Source organism: Triturus cristatus, chromosome 9 (genome assembly GCF_964204655.1).
Source record: "Triturus cristatus chromosome 9, aTriCri1.1, whole genome shotgun sequence".
NCBI classification, from domain to species: domain Eukaryota; kingdom Metazoa; phylum Chordata; class Amphibia; order Caudata; family Salamandridae; genus Triturus; species Triturus cristatus.
Window position 1 is genome coordinate 799,580,247 of NC_140592.1, and position 17,051 is coordinate 799,597,297.

Below are 17,051 nucleotides of genomic sequence, written 5' to 3' on the forward strand. Positions count from 1 at the left end.
TGGATATAGCTCGGGGTAGCACTCCAACCCATTGTTCTTTTGCTCACCATGACACCTTCGTTTGGACCCATCCATATGCAAATGAGTCTTGACCCTGTTCCTCAAGGGAACAGTACAGCCAAACTGCTAAGCCAGGCCTTGCTGGAACCAAGCTGTACCAACTGATGAGCCCATAACTATGGAGTAACCGGTCCTGGGCTGCTTGTGTTCTGGTTCAGGGAGGACCTGGGTTGGGAGTTCGGCTGGACTGTTGCTTTCGAAGGAGGGCCAAAACTGATCTGCATATGGCTGGGTCCAAACTGAGGTATCATGGAATGCAGAACAACAATGGATTGGAATGCAGCCTAAGTGATTTTCCAGTGGCTGAGATTTATTCAAGCATTCCATCCATCACTGTTTTGCATACTTATTGCCCTAAAAAATACATCTTGGAAAAAGAAAACATTCTTTGGGAATGCAAGATTAAGTAAATCTTGTGAAATATAAATAGGAATGACTTGGACTTCCTTAACATTTTTTCCATTCAATGTTAAGCAACTGAACAGTGGGGCTCATTAGGATGGCGAACGGACTGTCCACCATCCCGGTGTAAACCAGGACTGTCCGCCATGCATGCGGCAGTCCTGCACACCCTATCACGATGTGACCGCCACCATGGCAGTCGGATCTTGATCATTGACAAGGGGGTCCCACAACGGGCCCCCAAACCCAATTCCCGCCAGCTTTTCCATGGCGGTTCCATCGCCATGGAAAGGCTGGCTACAGCAAACATCGTAATTTGGCCGGCGGTGCCTGCTAGGCACCGCCACCATTTTACTAACCGCTCCACCAGGCAATCATAACGATTGCCTGTGGCGGGTCCATGGCGGACGAGTCTTTGCGACACCACGGTCGGATTCCCCTTGCCATCCTAATTTGGCTGGGAGAAAATTATACGGTCGGAGGACAGAAGGACCGCCACCGCATGGCTGGCGGTGGCGGTCCTTCCGCCATCCTAATGAGCCCCAATGTCTTTGCCTGTAAAGTTGAGGACTTGAATCCAGGGTCCGGAAAGGACCCGTTTCAATGTCTGTTTGTAATAACTACTGTGTCTGAGGCTCTGAGGGAGCCGGCCCACTAAAAGCCCTAACTATTGGCTTTGAAGAACCGTAACTTCAAGACACAACTTTGACAAATAAGGTTATCTTCTACGAAATAAAAAGGAAATATGAATGGCAATAAAAAAAGAATTGGCAAACTCAAGCATTAGCCTACCAGAACTGGCATTAAAATGCATTTCATTTTAGGCAGATGCGTACATCTGAGCAGGAAAATTATATTCACATGGAAACACATGTGAACTACAACTGGCCCAAAGTCTATTTCGGCCCTATTATGAGTCAGGCAGAACTAAATTTACACATGCTTTCATACAGTTGGAAAGACTGTGTGCTTATATGGTTGGAAAAAACGATCCCACAAAGTAATTCCCCATGCTGAGGTGTTTAACTTGTAATTGCACAGTACTGTGTGCATTTACTGCACAATAATAGTACATTCATATGCAAATTTACTGTGCAGTAAGTCTGCCCAAATTCTGTGCCCTAAGTACATATATATATATATAATATATATATATTTATATACTTTTGTTTAATTACGTGGGGCTTATGAGGCAGCTATAGCTGTCTTCAGGCCAGACCTGAAAAATCGTTTGCCACCTGAAATAATACAAAAATAAGTTTGATTTGGAGAACAAAGAACTTGAACATAAGTAGAATTACTTTAACTATAGGAACACCCTAAATACATAATCAAATGTTAAATAGACACAAGAAGTTAAATGGCAGAACTTAGGATAACACTGTAGAGAGAATTAATTCCGTTCATTGAAACCAATGAAAGCAAATCATTTTGTCTGTTACTAGCCAACAGAATGAAAAATGACGTTGTCAAGTTTCTCGCTGATGCAAGGGCGAATGGATGTCAAAAACCATTCTACAAAGCCCAGTAAAGTAATAGGTACTTACCGGAAGAAAATGGACACAGAGATTACTTAGTGTAAGGTCCGGAAAAGCGGCTATTAAGCCCTCTGCTAGGACAGCATTTGGCAACTTTTAGCCAAATGTTTGACAATAAACCTAAAAAGGTAGCTGTCGATTCGGATCACATTTCTGCTCTAATTGCTAGTTTCAAGAATGCCATACCTCCGGCAGCCATGTGCCTTCCATTGTTTTACAAGTGTAACTATTTGCTAAGGATCTGCAAAATGTCTAGTATTTGTGTAGAAAAAAGGTGCAATTCGAATCCCCTGCTGTACATTTTTCTTCTTAAATGAATTGTTGGTGCAGAAGTAGGCTTGGGTGACATTTTTATTATGCATGAGAAATCTTATGTATCTACTGATTTGGACATTATGCGTATTTCACAACAGTTTTCCCAATCTCTGGTTATGCATTTTTGCATAATTGCTGCCTGCGAGAGAGGAATGTCAGTCATAACTTCACATGCATTTACATCGCGGTGCATTATATCATGGTAATTACATCGTGATTAACTTTACATCATATTGTTTTACATCGTGGTATGCCAACTGTATATGTATTATGTACACAATTACAGAACGGCTTTTTTAAACATATAATTATGTAGCAATCATATTTATAATTTGATAAGGAGATGACAACTTTCCGTTTTTACAGTTGGTATATATATATATATATATATATATTCACTGAAAAAACCATAGGTTTCACACATGTTATAGTTAGCGGAAATTTTACTGATAAAAAACCAATGAAATTCCCCCGTTATAGTTAGTGCAGGCAACTATAACTCACGCGACCGCAATCCTCTGCTGATGCTTATACTGTATTTAGACACTTATTTGCCCATGTCTTCTTCCATACATTTTTAGCTATACATATATTACAAATATTTTTTTTTCATAAAGACACATATGTCATCAGCAGAAGATTGCGGTCGCGTGAGTTATAGTTGCCTGCACTAACTATAACGGGGGAATTTCATTGGTTTTTTATCAGTAAAATTTCCGCTAACTATAACATGTGTGAAACCTATGGTTTTTTCAGTGAATTTGCAAGGTTTTTTAAATGCTAATTCCTAACTATAACGTGTGTGAAACCTATGGTTTTTTCAGTGAATTTGTACGTTTTTTTAAATGCTAAGTTACTTTACGCCATTCGTGGCGTGCGCGCCCACTTAACGCAGTTCGTTCCGTGCGCGCGCGGTGCGCTTCGCGCACCGTGCGCGCACAGTGAGCACGCGGTGCGCTTCGCGCACCGCGCGCCCACTTTACGCAGTTAGTGCCGTGCACACACGGTGGGCACGCGGTGCGATGACAAAGCAAGAAAGCACGTCAACAAATCTGTTTCTGCTTTCCTCCGTGACTATGGTATGGGTGCCATTTACCACAACAACTTGCGTTATGACATGCAAGACATTTATAGAGGAGATGGTGTGCACTTCAATGATGAAGGGAACAGAGTCTTCCTCTTGAACCTTAGACTCTGCATCGGTACTTACTTGTAGGTACCACTAAAAAATCATTTCATAAACACAACGGCTCTTTTTAGAGCCCCCTAATATCTAAACACTTAAATCTGATTTTCATTTTTTTTTAATTTTTTTTTCTACCGTACGCTTACCGTAAGCTTACCGTACGCGTACCCCGTGATTTTTTTTAAAATCAATAAATGTTTTTTTTGTACTTTTCTGTCCTTCTTTGACCCCCTTACAAATGTTAGGGGGTCTGTAACTCTCCTCATTGCCCCCTTTCCTTGTTTTCACTCTTTTTTTTCAGAGTGAAATACACAAAATGGCGGCCGCCGCTTCCTGGTTTCGGCCGATTCGAATGTTTACTAAGATCTAAGAGCCAATCAGAATCGCGCTCGCGCACGCCACCGTACGCTTACCGTAAGCGTACGGTAAGCGTACCGTAAGCGGGCTCAGATATATATATTGATTTAAAGGCTATTTTCTCAGAATCTACTGAACAGATTTACACCAAACCTACAAAAGGCACTTCCTTGACCTAGGGACTACCTCTCTGCCAAATTTTGAGTAATTCTGTTCAGCCGTTCGGGCTGTAGCTCGTTCTAAAGGTCCTATGGAAAAATGCATGGGAAAAACGCGTTTTGGGACCCCCCTTTTATCTCAGCCCCCGCTTGACGGATCCCCCCGAGACTTTCAGGGTAGGAGCGGAGCGTAGCGCCCCACCTATTTTGAGAAATTCGCGAGGATTCGTCGACCGGCGCCAAAGTTATTCAAAATAGAATGTTGAGGTTTTCCTATGGAAACGTGGTCCTAACTATAACTACCTACTGGCGACCGCCAGTAGGTAATATATATATTACCTACTGGCGGTCGCCAGTAGGTAGTTATAGTTAGGACCACGTTTCCATAGGAAAACCTCAACATTCTATTTTGAATAACTTTGGCGCCGGTCGACGAATCCTCGCGAATTTCTCAAAATAGGTGGGGCGCTCCGCTCCGCTCCTACCCTGAAAGTCTCGGGGGGATTCGTCAAGCGGGGGCTGAGATAAAAGGGGGGTCCCAAAACGCGTTTTTCCCATGCATTTTTCCATAGGACCTTTAGACAGGGCTACAGCCCGAACGGCTGAACAGAATTACTAGAAATTTGGCAGAGAGGTAGTCCCCAGGTCAAGGAAGTGCCTTTTGTAGGTCTGGTGTAAATCTGTTCAGTAGATTCTGAGAAAATAGCCTTTAAATCAATATATATATCTATAAGCGCGCAGAGTGCGCGCTGGGTGCGCGCACCTCGCCGTGCGCGAGCGCAATTCTGATTGGTTGTTAGATCTTAGTAAACATTCGAATCGGTGGAAATCAGGAAGCGGCGGCCGCCATTTTGTCAATCCCATAAAGAGGGGGTGATAAACAAAGGGGGAGAACTTGAAAAGGGGGCAGAGTGGGTAGAAATAGACCCAGTAGGCATTGTAAGGGGGTTAAAGTAGGACCTTGTAGGGAAAAAAAAAAGGTTAATATTTTGTAAAAAAATATCGCCGAGTGCGCGCACCCAGCGCGCACCCGAAAAAAAACTTTAAAAAAAAAAAAAGGAATTAAAGCGAGTGGGGTTTGTACTTCTGTACAATCACATTTTGAATTTTTAATTGTAGTCTCTCAAAAAAAAAAAAAAAAAAAAAAAAAAACCTTGGGTGCGCGCAGGGTGCGCGCACCTCAAAAAAAATTCTAAAAAAAATTCTAAAAAAAAAATTTGTTTGATTAAGTTTATAAGTGGCTCTTAAAAGAGCCCTTGAGTTAATGGAGGGAAACAGGAAGAGAAAAACGCAAAAAAAGAAAAAACATCTATGGCCTAGTGCACGTATGCGCATCAAATTTTCTCTGAAGGAGATCAAGACTGGTCTCCCCCACAGAAATAAGAGAACCGCAATCAGTGCACCGTGTAGACAACCTCGCCAAACAAGGTGGACCAACAAGAGGTAAAGAAACAGGTGAAGGCACCATCGCAGCTGAAGTGCTCGCCTGAGCTGCCGAAGATGTGCTCGGTTGAGCTGCTGCAGATGTCGTCGGCTGAGCAGGTGGAGGGTTTTCTCCAGAAGCTCGACGATAAGATACTGGATGCATTTTGTAAACATGTCTCAACATAGTGTGAATGCTAAAAGAATATTTCTTGTTAGGATTCCCACGAGATAAGACTTTTTTACAAAGTACACATGTAACTTTCGGTGCATTTACCTTTTTCTCATTCTCTGGAAAAGTGAAAAACTGCCATATAAAGCTGTCTTTCTGCTTCCTGTTCCTCTGCCTCTCAAGAGTGTCCTGCTCACTGTCTGAAGTAGGTTGCTGTTCAGCCATTGTCTCTCAACAACAGAATAGCTCCTTCTCCAAAGGAATCAGAACTAATAATGAGGGGAGTAGGTGTGGTTTGGGAAGAATCTGGAACAGAAAGTACTTCAAACCAATCAAAAGTGAAGATTCTTGATCACATGACTTGCCATGAGGGGATTGGGTGTGGTATTGATACAATTAGAAACTGAAAGTAATGATAACCAATAAGAAATACTGTTTTATTATGTATAAACCCGAGGTGCGCGCACTGCGCAAGCTCCGTGCGCGCACCCCGCGATGACGTATGCACGAACGCGTAAACGCGAAGGTGCATACGTCATATACGCGTACCTAGCGCGCATACGTTGAAGACGCGTATACGCGACCGTTATTGCGCATAATTTTAGCGTATGCGGAAGTAAACCGCGTCGAGGGCGTAGGACGCATGCCTACGTACGTACGCATACGTACTGGGTGCGCGCTCCCAGCGCGCACCATTAAGTATATTTGCGTACGTAAATACCGTACGCCGGAATTCATAAAATAGTACTAGGTGCGCGCTCAGAGCGCGCACCCCAAGAATTTATAAAAAAAAAAAAAGAGGACATAAAAAATTAAATAAAAAAAAATATCCAAATTGAATTTTTAAAAAAAATAATTTATAAAAAAATACAGATAATATATAAATGAATATAAAGTAATTTTATTTAAATAAAAAAAAATATCTTTAATTAAAAATACATAACTTAGCATATAAAAAACCATACAAATTCTCTGAAAAAACCAAAGGTTACAAAAACGATATAGTTAGGGATTAGCATTTAAAAAACCTTGCAAATTCACTGAAAAAACCATAGGTTTCACACACGTTATAGTTAGGAATTAGCATTTAAAAAACCTTGCAAATTCACTGAAAAAACCATAGGTTTCACACATGTTATAGTTAGCGGAAATTTTACTGATAAAAAACCAATGAAATTGCCCCGTTATAGTTAGTGCTGGCAACTATAACTCACGCGACCGCAATCTTCTGCTGATGACATATGTGTCTTTATAAAAAAAAATATTTGTAATATATGTATAGCTAAAAATGTATGGAAGAAGACATGGGCAAATAAGTGTCTAAATACAGTATTAGCATCAGCAGAGGATTGCGGTCGCGTGAGTTATAGTTGCCAGCACTAACTATAACGGGGCAATTTCATTGGTTTTTTATCAGTAAAATTTCCGATAACTATAACATGTGTGAAACCTATGGTTTTTTCAGTGAATATATATATATATATATATATATATTTCAATGTCACAAGCGGTTCACTTTTCCTGGATTGTATATATATATATATATTATCTACTGGCGGTCGCCAGTAGATAGTTATAGTTAGGACCGTGTTTCCATAGGAAATCTGAAAATTCTATTTTGAATAACGTTGGCGCCGGTTGACGAATCCTCGCGAACTTTTCAAAACTAATGGGGCGCTCCGCTCAGCTCCTACCGTGAAAGTCTCGGGGTGATTCATCAAGCGGGGGCCGAGAAAAAAGGGGGGTCCCAAAACGCGTTTTCCCTATGCATTTTCCCATAGGACCTTTAGTCGAAGGTACAGCCCGAACGGCTGAACAGAATTACTTGAAATTTGGCAAAGGGGTAGTCCTCAGGTCAGGGAAGTGCCTTTTGCATATCTGGAGTCAATCTGTTCAGTATTTCCTGAGAAAATTGCATTTAAAAGCATATAATATCTATATGCGCGCACCGTGCGCGCACCCTAACGTGCGCGAGCGTAATTCTGATTGGTTGTTTGATGTCAGTCAACATTCGAATCGGTCGAAGTGTCGGCCGCCATTTTGTCTGTTACAGTGATAAGGAAAGGTGGAAAAAAGGTGGAAAACGTGAAAAGGGGGCAGGGAAGAGAGTTTCCGACCCCCTAGACTTAGTCAGGGGATCACAGAAGGACCCCCAAGGGTAAAAAAAACATTATTATTTTTATTTTTTTTAATCGCGGGGTGCGCGCACATCGCGCGGTGCGCACAGCGCACCGTGCGCCCAACGCGCGCGCACGGTGAAAAACCTTAAAAAAAAATATATTAATAAATACATAATTTAGCATTTTATAAACCTTGCAAATTCACTTAAAAAACCATAGGTTTCACACATGTTATAGTTAGCTGGACTTTTCACTCGTAAAAAACCAATGAAATTCCCCCGTTATAGTTAGTTGAGATAACTATAACTCGCGCGCCCGTAATGCTCTGCTCATGACATCACATATTACATCATTCATGACATGGTCAGTGGCATCACTCATGACATCACTGATGACATCATCCTTGTGATAGAGCGGCGGTCGTGCGAGTTATAGTCATCTCAACTAACTATAACGGGGGAATTTCATTGGTTTTTTACGAGTGAAAAGTCCAGCTAACTATAACATGTGTGAAACCTATGGTTTTTTAAGTGAAGATATATATATATACATATATATATATATATATATATATATATATATATATATATATATCGAAGAATTTCGCCGAGAAAGCTCCTGTACACCAACAGTCTCGAGGAAAACAGGAACAGACGAAAGCTGACCCAGGATGCAAGTGAGAAAATTTCTTTATTCTTGTTTTACAGCAATGCCTGCATGACGCGTTTCAGCCTACGAAAGGCCTTGATCACATGACGCCGAGGCTGAGCAGGATCAATTTAAAGTGCAAGTGCAAATGAGTAACGTACATCGATTGGCTAACGCATAAATGGCGTAATAGACATGGAAGGGATATATGCAAAAATACATTTGTAGTTCACTGACAGTAAAATACATAAATGTAAAAAAGAAGAAGAGTTTATCAACCTCAGATTAACAGACATTAGTAAACAGTTGGTTAAAACACTCCTAAAAAACAGAGAAAGCACAGGTATTAAGTGCAATCTGAATTTAAGGTAAAACCAATGGGCAGTAACAGTTTAAAAAACTTGTATGTTTAGAAAACAGACACCTGCATGTGAAACAACGAAATAAGCTGTGCAAAATAGGCAATTTGTGCAAATGAAACCCAAGTGGGTAAAGTCCACATAATGTTGGTAATCGATGAGCATATACGATACAAGTAAACCTCATAAATGAATACTACCATGTCTGTATCAATGTGCCAATCAAAATGATACGTGGTGTACAAAGTGCAAGAATAGTGCTATATTAAAAAATCTTTATATAATATAAAGTAGTGTTAAAAAGATATATTCTTTTCTGAGTACTAAAAAGATGTGGAGGCTAAACATCAAAAAAACAGCAATTGAGAACCTCTTGAAGACTAGATGGAAAAAATATATGATTTATGATTTACAGACAAGTGAGGAAATCTTCACTGGCATTAAGGCCCACAGGGGTCTTAGAATCCAGTTCGAGGATATAGCGGGTTTCTAGCGCGCGAAGAAGGGCCTCACGATTCCCTCCCCGTCTCAACGGGGGCACAGAGTCAATGACAAATGAAAAAGCATTTATTCATTTGAAACATTCATAATCTCAGTAGTAGCTTATAGCAAAATGATTTGGATGTGAGAAACTCTCATTTGCTACTATTTCAAGAATAGCCAAACAAAATTTCTAGGCATCCAGTTGTTCATTAACTGAAAAGCAAATATTTCCTGTATAAACATCACTATATCTCTGACACCACTTGTAGATTACAACTCACACAAAGGTAATTGGATGGTGTATCCACACTATGCAACAAATATTCTCTATGAGGATGAAGGGAAAGACACACCCAAGTGTTAAGACAAGAACCCTCACTCACCCTAAGGTGACATGCTTCATCATTGGGTTCCCTCTTGCACACTGGGACCGCAAGGTAACCAGTGTGGGCTACGACTCTCCCATAGGAGAAGAGCGTGAGGTGTTTTAAGTCATCCAATATTAGGTTGGGAGAGGCGCAGAGTACAAAAAATCAAGAAGTGGTTTAAAACTATCTCCTGCATGACAAAGTCAATCCTTTATTAGTGTCCCCAGTGGATATATTAAAATCAGCTAAGTGTGAAAAGAGGGTCATGGACGGTCCCTATTAGTATATGGTCAACATGTTTCTGCCTTGTTAGACCTAAACGGTTCTTGGCATTCCTCAGGACCAAAACGTTTTGTCACTCTGCTCAAAAATGTGAAAAGGGAAGTAAAGAAAACAAATTAAACACCATACATTAACTGGTATGGACATGATCCGTGGTACCAGCTTGAAGTCAGGTCCACATTCAAAAGTGTATAGATACAAAATAAAACCAAAAAGTTACACATAATCTCACCAAATCAAGACTACTAGTCTATGTCCACCTTCTTAGGTCCCTTGGTGGCAGGTCTTGGGACTCTAGAGTTGTAAAGGGTACAATAACACATAGTCAAGCACTACACCTATATAAGTGTGAACAAATCCTGCCCACTCGTCCTTGTCAACACACTCCATCAACGTGTGGTAACCATTGGGTCTGTTGCACCCCCTACACTGCCCCTTCTTAAGAGCAAGACGCAATAGGAAAGTGGGCTGTGAGGGAGGGCTTGACCGTGTCCATATTGTGCCTAGGTGGACAAATGTTAATCTCCTTGATGAGGGTAACCAATCCCACGCACTTTAACTCATATAGGTGAGAGGACTAGCCTTCTAAATCACATGGTGAAAATGCCAGATGAATGTCAGAATCTTAATCTTCACTATTGTATTGCTGTCATGTCACAAAATATATCAAAAAGGTTAGTTGCACCACCAAATGTCCCATATTCATAGAGTTACATACAAGATTACACTACCACTTAGGATACACAGGAGGCGATAACTGCTCTGAGTAGTAAAGGTGGTGCGCAAGCCAAAACCAGCCGTTTAGTGCATGGAAATGACTGGAGTGTAATATACAATACTGCGCAGTAGTAGACACATAAATAGATCGAGAATGATGTCCGTTACAAAAGTGCGCTCAACGAGCATTCAGGTCCTCAAGAAAGGCCGTCACTACAAGTGGCATAAAATACTAACGGGTGGCATCACTTTGGTCTCCGGAGATTGCCGTATCTCTAAGGGGGCTGAAGGGAAAGAACCAACGATCTGCCACCAAGTTACTAAGGCGGTGACCCGAAAGGTTAAACGATAGTTTCTGGTAGGGCAGAATCATGGGAAGAGTAGTAAATCATCCCTAAAGGATTTTAACTACCTCAGAGCCTCTGTGGATGTTGGGGGTCAAAGTCCAGCTGCGCGGTACATGACCTCTCAATGGGCTGAAGAATCATGTCCGTTTCATGGATGTGCTAAACCAGCTCTCAGGGCCTCGTAATGAGCCGTCACTACCAGTGGCATTATTCATTAGCAGGTCGCACCAAAGGTGCCTTACCTTCGTCTACTGAGATCGCCGCACATGTGAAAGGGGCTGAAGGGGAAGAACCAGTAGTCTGTCACCCTGTTTTAAATGCGGTGACCTAGAAGGTAATGCAACCATTTCCGGTGAGACTGAATCATAGGACTTGTGGTTCTGGCTAACAAAAAGCTCCTTAGCGTCTTAATATAGGCTTAGAGCCTCTATAAATATCAGATGGCAAGTAATGGTAAGGAACCAAGCATATATACAAATAATATGCGGATGCCAGTAGCGTTCAAACCCCATCTGTGTGGTACGGGGAACCGGAGGAACGCATAAATCATCCGATTCAAAACCCGTGCATAGCTATATGTCAATTGCAAACTGTCCCTGCTCTTGATAGGGGATGCCTGATTGAATGTAACCATATAGACAGTTCTCAATGTCACGGGAAAAAAGTATTAAGGACCACTACCAGACCATAAATGATAAGCGTATACAATACAGTTCTCTGCCACATACTGCATGTTAACACAGAGTGGGTTCCTAAAAAGTGGTGGTCCTACATATGGTTATGTCAGTGATCATCAACTGAATGTCTCAGTGTGGACTGTGTTCTCAAAAAGTAACTTAAGCCTAGACTGGGTGGTGTATTTACACAAGGTTGGAAATCTCCTGTTTCCCTTGCCGGCTATAGTGAGCATCAGGGAATATCATCATTGAGTCCTGTGATGTGACTCTTGGTTCGGAACACCCAACATTGTTCCCTCCTGTAGAGAACTCTTTCCAGAGGACCCATTTGTGTATCATATCTAGTTTTATCGATTACCACTCAGGTAATCCTCTGTGTGGGACTTTTCAATGTGGTGTCTGGTCAACCGTTTATTAGATTTTTTAGACCGGATTGAACTCCGGTGTTCTACAATCCTGTGTTTCATCTTGCATGTGGTCATTCCAATGTACTTGAGTGAACGGAGACATGTTATCATATGGATCACCCCACGAACTGCAATTTGTTTGTGTTGTCAGTGGCCAAGGTGTATGAAGACCCAAGTCAAGTGGTTTAAGCTGTTTGGTGAATGAGCACACCGAACAGGATCCACAAGGATAATGTCCCACTACTGGTGTTCCACTCGAGAGTGAATGTTGTCTCTCCTGTGTCTGCCCACATTTTGGACGTGTGTACACTAACATATCCCTGAGATTGTTGCTGCGTTTCAGAGCAAAAAGGGGTTTCTCCAGGAATAATTCTCCCATATTCAAAATGTGCCAATTCTTGTTTATAGCTTTGTTAATGTTCTCTGTGAGATTGCTAAATGTTGTAAAACACACTATTCTATTGGATTTGGCTTTTCAGTGTGTCTCAAGGAGAGCCTCCCTGTTATTATTGTGTGCTTTCTTGGCCGCACTACGCCCAAGATGGTCTGGATATTGCCTTGCCCGTAATTCAGTGCTCAGGTTCATGTTCTTTGTATTTGGCTTGTAGATTGACTCATTTTTTTGTTGTACTGAAGTAGGGAATAGAAATTACTTACAGTCTTACAAAAAAGCTTATCTGGGTTTTGCAAAAGTAATTCTTTCACTGAAGATAAATATGAAACAAAGTTAACAATCCCATTACTATTGCAGTGAATACCATTTGCATTAATAAACTGAAAGCCTTAAATGTAACGGTTGTTCTGTCTTTCTTTTAATTTTATTACATGCCTCAACATTTTTCAAATCCTCATTAGTTCGGCAGCTTTCTTTTCTTTTCATGTACATTTTAGTTTTACACACCACTGGATATTCATCAAGAGAAGGAGTATATATCTGTCTTAAATGATTATATTTGCATACACAAGAAGGGTCGTTATTAATTGTCATTGACATCTATAATATATAGTCCTTGTAACGATTTCCCACATAATAAAGCACCATATTCCAAACCATCTTTAAAAAAAATTGAGCCAATGTTTAATAATGCATAATCCAAAGGTGATAAGGTAAATCTGCCTCTGTTGAGTAGGTATACCCTATGTATTGGCTGTCGGTTATTCAAGCTTGGAGGATTAAAAGTTTCCCACATTGTGCATACTGTATCTCCATAAAATTCATTTAAATTAAAATTCATTTAAATAAAATACCTTTACTCTTCACACAATGTCCGTAAATGGGGAAGCAGGTGAGGATATTGAAGAACAATTAGTTGCTATAAATATTACAGAAAATTGCAGACAGGTAGTTACTATGAGATTATTACAACATGGCCTCCCGGCAACAGGTGGGGATGTTACCTTAGGGGTCTAGGCACATGAAACATTCAGAACAGAGGTATTCTACTTTTGGGTTAAATCCCCACCTGCAGAAGCACACACAGGGTTGTTTCACACTTACACTGAAGATGAACCACCTGCAGAGTATTTCCCATACATGGACACAGAAGTCCCATTAACTTAGCAAGAGCACATTAATTGGTTTAAAAGTGCCCTACCCCATACCACAGAAAATGTGTGACTCGGTCCGCTCAGCAAAGTAAGAGCAATTTTGCCAGTTTTAGCTTCAGATACACCACATCCAGACATTGCTACTTTACCAGCAGCAGGAATGCGTACACTTTATAGAGATTTAGTCAAAATTGACAGAAATCTTACTCAAGACATAATGAGAACATTGACAGTCCAACCTGTGAAGGCTGCCCAGGCTGCACAACCTCAAAAGGCTACTATAGACATTAGCCCTCAAACGATGAACGCTGTTATGGAAACAAATTCCCACCAGCCAGGAGCAAATCCCTTTCTGGATAGCACAGAAAACAGCTCTGCTTGAAGCAGTTGTTCCCCACACAGGCTCACAGGAAAAATACAGAGTTCCTACAATTTTTTTGCCAATGGGGGAGGCTTCCCCAATAGAAGATTGTGTCACTGGGGGTAAATCTTTGCTGTCGTTTATACCAGAACTCATGGTACCCCTTCAATAGCAGTTATACCAGATGTACTAAAACAAAAACAGAATGAGTTTGGGGAAGAAGCTGCCTTGGACCTGGAAATAAAACTAATGGGCAATTTTGCCCATGTGTCTACAATTATGTTAAGTAACATGAAAGGGGATGCAGCAGTAGTGGCTATAAGCCAACACCTGAGAGACCTAACTCCTGCACAGCAGGAGCAAGAGTTGCCTAAGATTATCAAGAACACATATGCTTCACTAGGTAGAGATAATCTAGGAGCCAAACTTGGGAAACCAATAGTTAAGACCAGTTCTGAAAAGGATAACTCTAAGCAAGCACCAAATTGTCCAAAAAAAAATGGGACAATGAACACTAACCAACACTGCCGAAAGGTAGTTCAGAGACATTTGCACAAAAGTTTGCAAAATTTTCTAGTTTCGATACATCGGACCAAGCTTCGTATTATTATAGGCTTGCACCTACACCTGCAAAGAAAAAGATGCGAACAAACACTAAGCTGATATACTCTGATTCCTTTATTTCCCAACTGTCTATGCAGGATTTCGACTTTTGGAAAGACACCAAAGACACAAAATCTGTCTGGGAGACAAAAGATTGGCAGGTTCAGGGAAATGAAGCCTTATTTAGAGCATGCCTCATACCACATAAAATTATTTTCCTGAATAAAACAGTGCAACAAACTTCCTGACTTGGCAAAGCCAAGATGAAGGGTTTGAACACGCCTCATATTTTCGTGTTCTCATGAAATGAGAGCTGGCAGCATCTAACACACTAGATACCATGATATGAAATGTTTTTTTAATTCATCAAATTCCAATTGGAAAGGGTGGTTGGGTTGGCCTGTGAGCACGAATGGGTGTCAATCTAGATTTCTCGGTAATACCTAAGAGTTTAGGCTCAATAGGCCTGATCAGCAATATGTACAGACAGAACACTCGGGTGGTGACGTCATATAGTGTTGGGAAGATATAGCCAGAGTGGCTAAAAACGTCAACACTTTCCCCAGGTGAAGCAACACTTGTCCCTTCTTTCTGATGACATGGCTCTCAGGGATTTTTTATTAGGTTCCCGTAACCCACGTCAAAAGCACTTTTTGTACGTAATATACAACGATCTGTGGAACATTTCTCAACAGGAAGCTGCTGAGAGATTGCGCGAGATCGACAGGGTTAACTTAGAAAAGGCTTTGGCTGTGGTTGACAATGGTATGACCACATTATCACTCATAATTTATTCACTGGGCAACATAGTTACTTCTGCAATTGACATAATACAGCAAGACATGTCTATTTTACAACATGGACAGTCAATCGTACTACTGAGCTGGACATTACAAACATTATGTTCTGGCCACGTGCCATGGTGTTACATCAACAGTATTTTCGGCATTTTATCTATTAAAGACAGATTGTAATGGCATGCAGGGATGCGAAATATACCATGTTGCACACTGAAAAATTAGATCAATTACCTTTCACCATTGCTAAGGCACCATCCTCAGACTAGATAATCCATGGTTACATCCCCCTACCGGTCAAGACGTTTCAATATCAATATTGTCTCCAATACCAACAGGTAGGCAGATATGAAGTGCTAGGGGAAGGTTATGTGCATGAGTATTGGGAATTACCGTTCAGGGTTAGATGCAGGAATGGGGACACAGATGTTTTTCTTAGTGGCTCCGACTGTGAAGATGCTTTAAGTGGAACCTTAGTTTGCAAGGACATTTCTCTCCACAGGGCATGCAATGCTTCGGTAGCGAACTTGTCTTGTTATCTGAAGGTTTCTTCAGCTGCCGTGATTCATCCCATGTTCAAGCTGCTCTCAAATAGGAGTTAGTTGATGTTGAATGATACAGGGTGCTGCAGGATGGAACTGGGCTTCGCTTATCTAGTGATGGTTAATTCCATAGTGACTTGTTGTAAAAAAGTACTGTTTCCACTGCCCGCACAGTTAGGGAGGCAATGCTATGGCCTTCGATGAATGTTTCCGAAATGCAGTTTGATTTTTTTATCAAACTGAAAGCCATGCTTTTTCAAAAGCATGTGGCCTTAAATTCCGCCATAAAGACGTTTGATCTCCAGGTTGCAAGGCCCTCATCTGAGATACATTACAAACACTACTCCATACTCACTTCCCGCTGCATTTTGGGAAGCTGGTCCATCGTATCTTTTTAAAAAAAAATTATTTGCTTTTACAAAGAATACAATCACAACCACTGTTACAGGGTTAGCCAAGATTGGGTAATAGTCGTTTACGCATTGGTGTATATATATAGCTAGCCCCTTTTGTTTGTTTATTGAGAGAGATGTAAAAGGGAAAGGACAGACAAATTAGTGGTGAAACCGAAGAGGAATAGGACAGACAAGTAAGAGATTCACAGACACATGCATCAACAGAAAAAACAGTCTCAAACGGGCAGATTCTCAGAATCTGCCCCTTTGTGAACGGTATTTTTGCATTTGGGATGCATCATCCCAAATGCAAAAATCGCAATTTAAGTAATCTCTAAATTGCGATTACTTAAATTGCGATTGCTATTAAGGAATCCCAAATTGAGATTCCTTAAATGCAATGCATTAAAGTAAACAAATTAGCGATTTCGCTAATAGGGTATGCAAATTACCATGAAGTTGAACTTCATGGTAATTTGCAAAACCTTTGAAAAAAGCACTTTTGTGCATTTTTCAAAGTTTCATGTTGTGCACATACATGCCCTTAGGGCATGTGTGTGCGCAACATATGTGCACAGGTCAATTCCAGGGGTGCAACAGGGTATCCTTTTGACACCCTTGCACCCTGAAATTGCATGTGCAATTTGCGAGTACCTATTGGTACTCGCAAATTGCGCTTGCAATTTCCCATTCATTCCTATGGGCCTGTAGGCCCATAGGAATGAATGGGAAGCTATTCCTTATTTGCGACTCGCAATTTGCGAGTCACAAATAAGGAATGTGTAGG